The sequence below is a fragment of the Cebus imitator genome, unplaced genomic scaffold, assembly GCF_001604975.1.
Source record: "Cebus imitator isolate Cc_AM_T3 unplaced genomic scaffold, Cebus_imitator-1.0 Scaffold780, whole genome shotgun sequence".
In the NCBI taxonomy this organism is placed as follows: domain Eukaryota; kingdom Metazoa; phylum Chordata; class Mammalia; order Primates; family Cebidae; genus Cebus; species Cebus imitator.
In genome coordinates, this window is record NW_016108095.1 from 347,918 (window position 1) to 354,567 (window position 6,650).

A 6,650-nucleotide genomic window follows, 5' to 3' on the forward strand; every position below is an offset into this window, starting at 1 on the left:
CAGGTGTGTCTGGGGTTGTCATGTGTGTGTCAGGTGTGTGTCTGGTGTGAATTGTGTGCAGCCTGTGTCTGGTGTGTGTGCCTGGGGTGAGGCGTGTGTGTGTGGGGGGGCGTTGTGTGTGTCTGTGTCAAGTGTTTCAGATGTGTGTCTAGGGTTTTTGGTGTGTGAAATGTGAGGTGTGTCTGGGATGTGTCAGGTGTGGGTATATGTCAGGTCTGTGAGGGTGTGTCTGGAGTGTGTGTGTCTGGTACGTGTGTGTTTCTGGTGTGTGTCTAGGATCCATGTGAGGTGTGTCAGGTGTGTGGTGTCTGGGTGTGTGTCTGATGTGAGGTATGTGGTATGTGTATGCAGTGTTTGGGGTGTTGGGTGTGTGTGGTTGTTTGGGGTGTTTGGGGTGTGTGTCAGATGTGTGTGTGATGTGCGTGTCAGGTGTGTGTGGGTTTGGGTGTGTGGGATGTGGGTCAGATGTGTGTGTCAGGTGTGTTTGTGTGGTATGTGTGTAAGGTGTATGTGCATCTGAGGTGTGTGTGAGGAGGGGTATGTGTGAAGTGTGTGTGGTATGTGTCAGGTATCTGTGAGGTGTCTGTGTTTGGGTGTGTGGTGTGAGGTATGTGTTTGGGCGTGTGTGGTGTGAGGTGTGTTTCTGGAGCACGTGTGTGGTGTGTGTCAGGTATGTGGGGATGTGTGGGTGTGTCTGGGGTATGTGTAAGGTGTGTGCCTGGGGTGTGTTTCAAGTGTATATGTGACGTATGTATGGTGTGTGTGAGGTACGTGTGTCTTGTGTAACTAAGGGGGTATGTAGGGTGTGTGTGAGGTGAGTGTGTTTGGGTGTGGTGTGGGTGAGTTGTATGTGATTCTGGAGTGTCTGGTGTCAGGTGTGTGAGTGTGTGATGTGTATGTGTTTGGGTGTGTCTGATGTGTGTGAAGTGTATGGTATCAAGGATATATGTGAGATGTGTGTCAGGTGTGTGTGTGTATGTCGAGTGTAAGGTGTGTCTGGGGTGTGTTTCAGGTGTGTGTGTGGTGTGTGATGTATGTCTGGTGTGTGTGTCTGGTGTGTCTGAAGGGTGTGTGACGTGTGTGTGCGGCATGTATGTGGGTGTGTGGGAGATGTATGTGTTTCTGGGGTGTCTGGTGTGTGTCTGGGGTGTGTGTGAGATGTGTGTGGGTGATGTATGTCTGGTGTGTTTGAGAGGTGTGTGGGGTGTGTGTGTGAGGTGTATGTGTTTCTGGGGTGTCTGGTGTCAGCTCTGTGGGTATGTGTGGGTGTATCTGGGGTCCATCTGGTGTGTGTTAAGTGTATGTGTCAAGGGTGTGTGTCTGGAGTGTGTCTAGAGTGTGTATGAGGTGTGTGTGTAGGGGTGTGTCTGGGGTGTGTCACATGTGTGGGTGTGAGGTGTATGTTCTAGTGTATGTGAGGTGTTTGTGGGGGAGTTGGGTGCGTCACATGTGTGTGAGGTTTGTGTGTCTGGTGTGTCAGGTGTCAGGTATGTGTGTGTTTATGTGTGTGGGTGTGTGTGCAAAGTGTGTGAGGTGTATGTGTGTCTGGGGTATGTTTCAGGGTGTGTCTGGGGTGTCAGGTATATGTGGATGTGTGAGGTATGTGTGAGGAGTGTGTGTGGGTGTGTGAGGTTTCTGTGTGTATATGTCTGGGGTGTGGATCAGGTATGTGTGTCAGGTGTGTGGGGTGTGGGTCAGGTGTGTGTGTGTCAGGTGTGTGTGTGTGTGATGTGTGTGGGGGGTGTGTTTGGTCTGTGAGGTATGTGTGTCTGAGGTGTATCTGCTTCAGCTGTGTGTTCCTGGGGTGTGTGTGTGTCAGGTGTGTTTCTGGGGTGTAGGTCAGGTGTGTGGGGTGTCAGGTGTGTATGTGTCATGTGTGTGTGTCGGGTGTGTGTGAGGTGTGTGTTTGGATGTGATCGGTGTTTGAGGTGTGTGTTTCTGGGGTGCGTTTCAGGTGTGTGTCTGTGGGGTGTGTCTGGGGTGTTTCTGAGGGAGTCAGGTGTGTGTTGGGTGTGCATGTGAGATACATGTTTGGGTGTGTCTGGTGTTCGAGGTGTGTTTCTGAGGTGTGTGTTGGGGTGTGTCTGGGGTGTGTCAGGTGTGTGGGGTGTGTCAGGTGTGCATGTGTCAGGCGTGTGTGAGGTGTGTGTTTGGGTGTGTCTGGTGTTTGAGGTGTGTGTTTCTGAGGTATGTGTGTCCGGTGTGTTTCTGGGGTGTGTCTGGTGTGTGGGGTGTGTGTGAGGTGTATGTCTGGGGTGTGTGGATGTGTCAGTTGTGTGGATTGTGTGTTTCTGGGGTGTGTGTGTTTTGGGGACGTGTGTGTCAGGTGTATTTCTGGATGGTGTGTGTCAGGTGTGTGTGCGGGGTGTGTATGTGAGGTGTGTGGATGTGTTTGGTGTTTAAGGTGTGTGTTTCGCTTCTCAGCCTTTTGGCAAAGATCAAGTGAGGTGTGTGTTTCTGGAAGGTGTGTGTCAGCTGTGTTTCTGGGGTATGTGTCAGTTATATGTGTCTGGAGTGTGTGTCAGATGTATGTCTAGTGTGTGTGTTTGGGGTGTAAGGTGTGTGTTTGGGTGTGTCTGGTGTTTGAGGTGTGTGTTTCTGGGGGCTGTGTCAGGTGTGTGTTTCTGGGGGCTGGGTCAGGTGTGTTTCTGAAGGTTGTGTCAGGTGTGTGTCGGGTGTGTGTGAGGTGTGTGGATGTGTCTGGTGTTTGAGGTGTGTGTTTCTGGGGTGTCAGGTGTGTTTCTGGGGGGGTGTCAAGTGTGTTTCTGGGGGGTGTCAGGTGTGTTTTTGGGGTGTGTCAGATGTGTGGAGTATGTGTCAGGTGTGTTTCTGGGTTGTGTGTGTGACGTGTGAGTGTGTCTGGTGTTTGGTGTTTGAAGTGTGTGTTTCTGGGGTGTGTGTCAGGTGCATGTTTCTGGGGTGTGTCAGGTGTGTGGGGTATGTGTCAGGTATGTGTGTTGGGTGTGAGGTGTGTGGGTGTGTCTGGTGTGTGAGGTGTGTGTTTCTAGGGTATGTGTCAGGTATATGTTTCTGGGAGGTGTGTCAGGTGTATGTGTCTGGGGTGTGTGTGGGTGTGTATCAGGTGTGTGTTGGGGTGTGTCTGGGGTGTGTCAGGTGTGTGGGGTGTGTCAGGTGTGCATGTGTCAGGCGTGTGTGAGGTGTGTGTTTGGGTGTGTCTGGTGTTTGAGGTGTGTGTTTCTGAGGTATGTGTGTCCGGTGTGTTTCTGGGGTGTGTCCGGTGTGTGGAGTGTGGGTCAGGTGTGTGGGGTGTGTGTGAGGTGTATGTCTGGGGTGTGTGGATGTGTCAGTTGTGTGGATTGTGTGTTTCTGGGGTGTGTGTCAGGTGTGTGTGTCTGGGGTGTGTGAGGCGTGTGGGTGTCTGGTGTGTCAGGTGTATGTGTCTGGGGCGTGTGTGGGTGTGTATCAGGTGTGTGTGGGGTGTGAGGTGTGTGTGTTTCTGGGGTGTGAGGTGTGTGAGTCTGGGGTGCGTGAGTGTGTCGGGTGTGTGTGAGGTGTGTCGGGTGTGTGTGAGGTGTGTGTGTCTGGGGTATGAGGTGTGTGTGTTCCTGGGGTGTGAGGTGTGGGTGTGTGGGGGGTGTGGGGGGGTGTGGGTGTGTGTGAGGTGGGTGGGTGTGTCTGGTGTTTGAGGTGTGTGTTTCTGGGGGGTGTGTGAGGTGTGTGTAAGTTGTGTGTTTCTGGGGGTTGTCAGGTGTGTGTGTCTGGGGTGTGTCAGGTGCGCGTGTGGGGGGGCCCCGGGCAGGGTCAGAGGCGCGCATGCGCGGCTCCCAGCAGGGGCGGTGGGGGTGCCGGTGCGGGGCCAGAGCCGAGGCACCGCCTCCAGCGCGTTTCCATGGCGACCGCAGCCTCGGTCTCGCCGGCAGCCCCTGCCCCGCCCGGCTGCGAAGCGTCTGGAACCGCATCCTCCGCATCCACATCCGCAGCGTCGTCCTCCCCGACCCGTCCTGCAGCAGCTGCCGGCGGAGCCGCCTGTGAGCCGTTTCCACATTTCTCCTTGCGAGTGGGGCGGGGGCCCGGGGGTGTGCGGTGCGAGCGCGCGTGTTCTCGTGGCTCTCGTGTGGGCGGAGGTTTCAGTGCGCTTGTGCGTGGCGCATGTGCGGATGAGGGTGTGAGTGCGTGTGCAGGGTGCAAGTGTGCGTGTGCCGCTGTGTGTGGGGGTGTGTGTGTGTCTGGAGTGCGTGTGTGCGGGGTGTGTGCGCGTCTGGAGTGTGTGTGGGGGTGTGTGCGTCTGGAGTGTGTGTGGGGGTGTGCGTGTCTGGAGTGCGCGTCTGGAGTGTGTGTGTGCGGGGGGTGTGCGCGTCTGGAGTGTGTGTGCGGAGGGTGTGCGCTTCTGGAGTGTGTGTCTGGAGGGTGTGTGCGTGTCTGGAGGGTGTGTGCGTCTGGAGTCCATGTCTGGAGAGTGTGTGTGCCAAGCGCGCGTGCGGGGTGCGAGAGTGCAGGGCGCGCTGCGGCTGACCCGCGGGTCCCACCCGGCCGGCCTCCTCCCTAGGCCTCCTCTGCCCGCCCCAGGCCGGCCCCGCTGGCCCAAGGTCGGTGGTCTCCAGGCTTCCTGGGACGGCCCGGCCCGGCACGAGGGTCGCAGCCTGCAGTTCGGGGTGTCCCCGAGGTGGGCAGGGCGTGCCAGTCCCAGCTCCTGTCCAGCTCTGTCTGCGGGGGCGCGGTGGGGCGGACTGCAGAAGGGACGTCGGACCAGAGCACCGAGGAGCCGCTGCCCGCGCGCGGGTGGGGGGCGGGGGGTGGTCTCGATGGGGGCGTCTGCCATCGAGACAGGCAGGAGCCGGCCTGGAGGCCGGGAGGGCGCGGCTCCGGAACCACCTGCGGCTGCGGCAGGCTCGGGAGCCGGGCCACAGGTGGCGGCTCTGGGAAGAGGGAGCAGCTGCGCGCCCACTCCTCTGCGCACGGCTCGCTGGCTCCGCACTGCAGCTGCCTTGGAATCAGCCAGGCGGCCACGGCCGCCTGCAGCGCCAGGGGCGGGAGGTTGCGGGGGAGCCCGCGGGGGCGGGGCGGGACCCTCGGGGATCCGCAGTCACACGCGCTCGTGCCCGGCCCGCACCAGCTCACGCCCGCGCACTGCGCGCACCCCCCGCGTGACGCAGCATTCCAGGGTTGGAGGGCGCGTGCGAAAGCGAGTCGGTGACGTGACCTCCAGCCAAGCTTCCGTGGACTTTCGATTGAGAGCCTGCACCCCCCGCCCCGCCATCCATCCTGCATCCGCACGGCCTCGCTCACCCGCGCCCCCACCCATCTGCCATCAGCACCCCGCTCCCCCCCCCCAGACAGGAGCCCGGCGCTGCCTCCCCGCCGGAGCGCGGCGGGTGGGGGGCAGGGGACCCGCAGAAAACTCAGTGACAGCGCAGGTGCAGGGAGGGGCCGGGAGAGGAGCACAGGGGCCCCTAGGTCCACTAGACGCGTGTCTGCCATAGGGAGAGGCTCTCATGACGCAGCAGCACAAACGGACGGTCTGGTGTGTGGGGGGTGGACCCCGCACAAAGGCCAGCACCCCCCCCCCACATTCCGCCCGGGGCGCTGGGCCTGGAACCAGAGCGAGGCTCCAGCGAGCCCCCAATAGCCTTTTCTTCCTGAAGATGCGTCTTGGCCCTGTCTCCGTCGCCAAGGAAACCCGCGATGGCGTAAATTGGCCATCAGAGGAGTTGCAGTTGAAGTTTGGCTGGAAGGCAACGTCAGAAGCGCACCTCCTCGCACCTCCTCCTGGCGGGGTCCTGCCCACCCTATGGCGCTCCGGGGTCTGGGGCGGGACTGCGCCTCCTCCTCCGCCTCCCCATCTCCCGTCTGTGGAGAGGCTGGGCTTGCTCTGGGCGTCTGCTCCGGGAAGACCCTCGACCCCTCCTCCTCGGTGGCGCTCCCACCTCCGCGGGCCAAGCTCCCCCTCAAGCCCTGGCGGGGCTGCCCACGCCCCACAACCATGTCCTTCCCCGCCTCTTGGGGCTCTGCTTCCCTGGAGCGCTGTTGTTTGTACTCAAGCTCAGTACCCGCCTGCACACACAGGGCGCTTCTGCACCACAGGTGCACGCAGAAACTTCCCCAGCTGAGTGGCCATCCCCTCTGCCCCGGTCACGTGGGGACCCACCTCAGGAAGAGCCTCCAGCCCGGGGTGGGAGACTGGGGGCCACTGTATGGCTTCTTCTGGAAACGCTGGGCCAGGCATAGGGTCGCCTGCAATAAACACATGACAAAGAGGGGCATGGGTTAGGGCTCCAGAGGGCCTGGCCAAGTCCAGGTCTGGGAATGCTGTCTCCCCTAGCCCAGCTCCTTCCCGCTCAGAGCAGCCTCCCCGATCCCCTACCCAGACCTGGCTGTCCAGTCTCACTCCCACCACGCAGATCCCTTCCCTCAGGTCCTTCCCCAGGCAGAAGCTGCCACCCTAGGATCTTTCCACCTCAGCTCCTTCCCCTCAAGTGATTCCCCCTCAGGTCCTTCCCCTGTCAGATCCTTCCTCCCTCGGGTCCTTCCCGCCTCGGGTAATTCTCCTTCAGGTCCTTCCCCCCTCAGGTCCTCCCCCCGTCAGGTCCTTTCCCCTTCAGGTAATTCTCCTTCAGGTCCTTCCCCCCTCAGGTCCTTCCCCTCTCAGCTCCTTCCCCTCTCAGCTCCTTCCCCCCTCAGCTCCTTCCCCC

General features: G+C 59.8%; 1 protein-coding gene across 1 annotated transcript in view; it reads left to right on the top strand.

Annotated features, from left to right (window-relative positions):
- Nucleotides 1-3,813: 3,813 nt before the first annotated feature.
- Nucleotides 3,814-6,650, top strand: part of CALY (calcyon neuron specific vesicular protein) — a 9,449-nt gene continuing 6,612 nt past the window's right edge. Inside the window, exon 1 of the mRNA XM_017519903.2 lies at nt 3,814-3,989. The gene's annotated coding sequence lies outside the window, so the exon portion shown is untranslated. The remainder of the gene's footprint in view (nt 3,990-6,650) is intronic.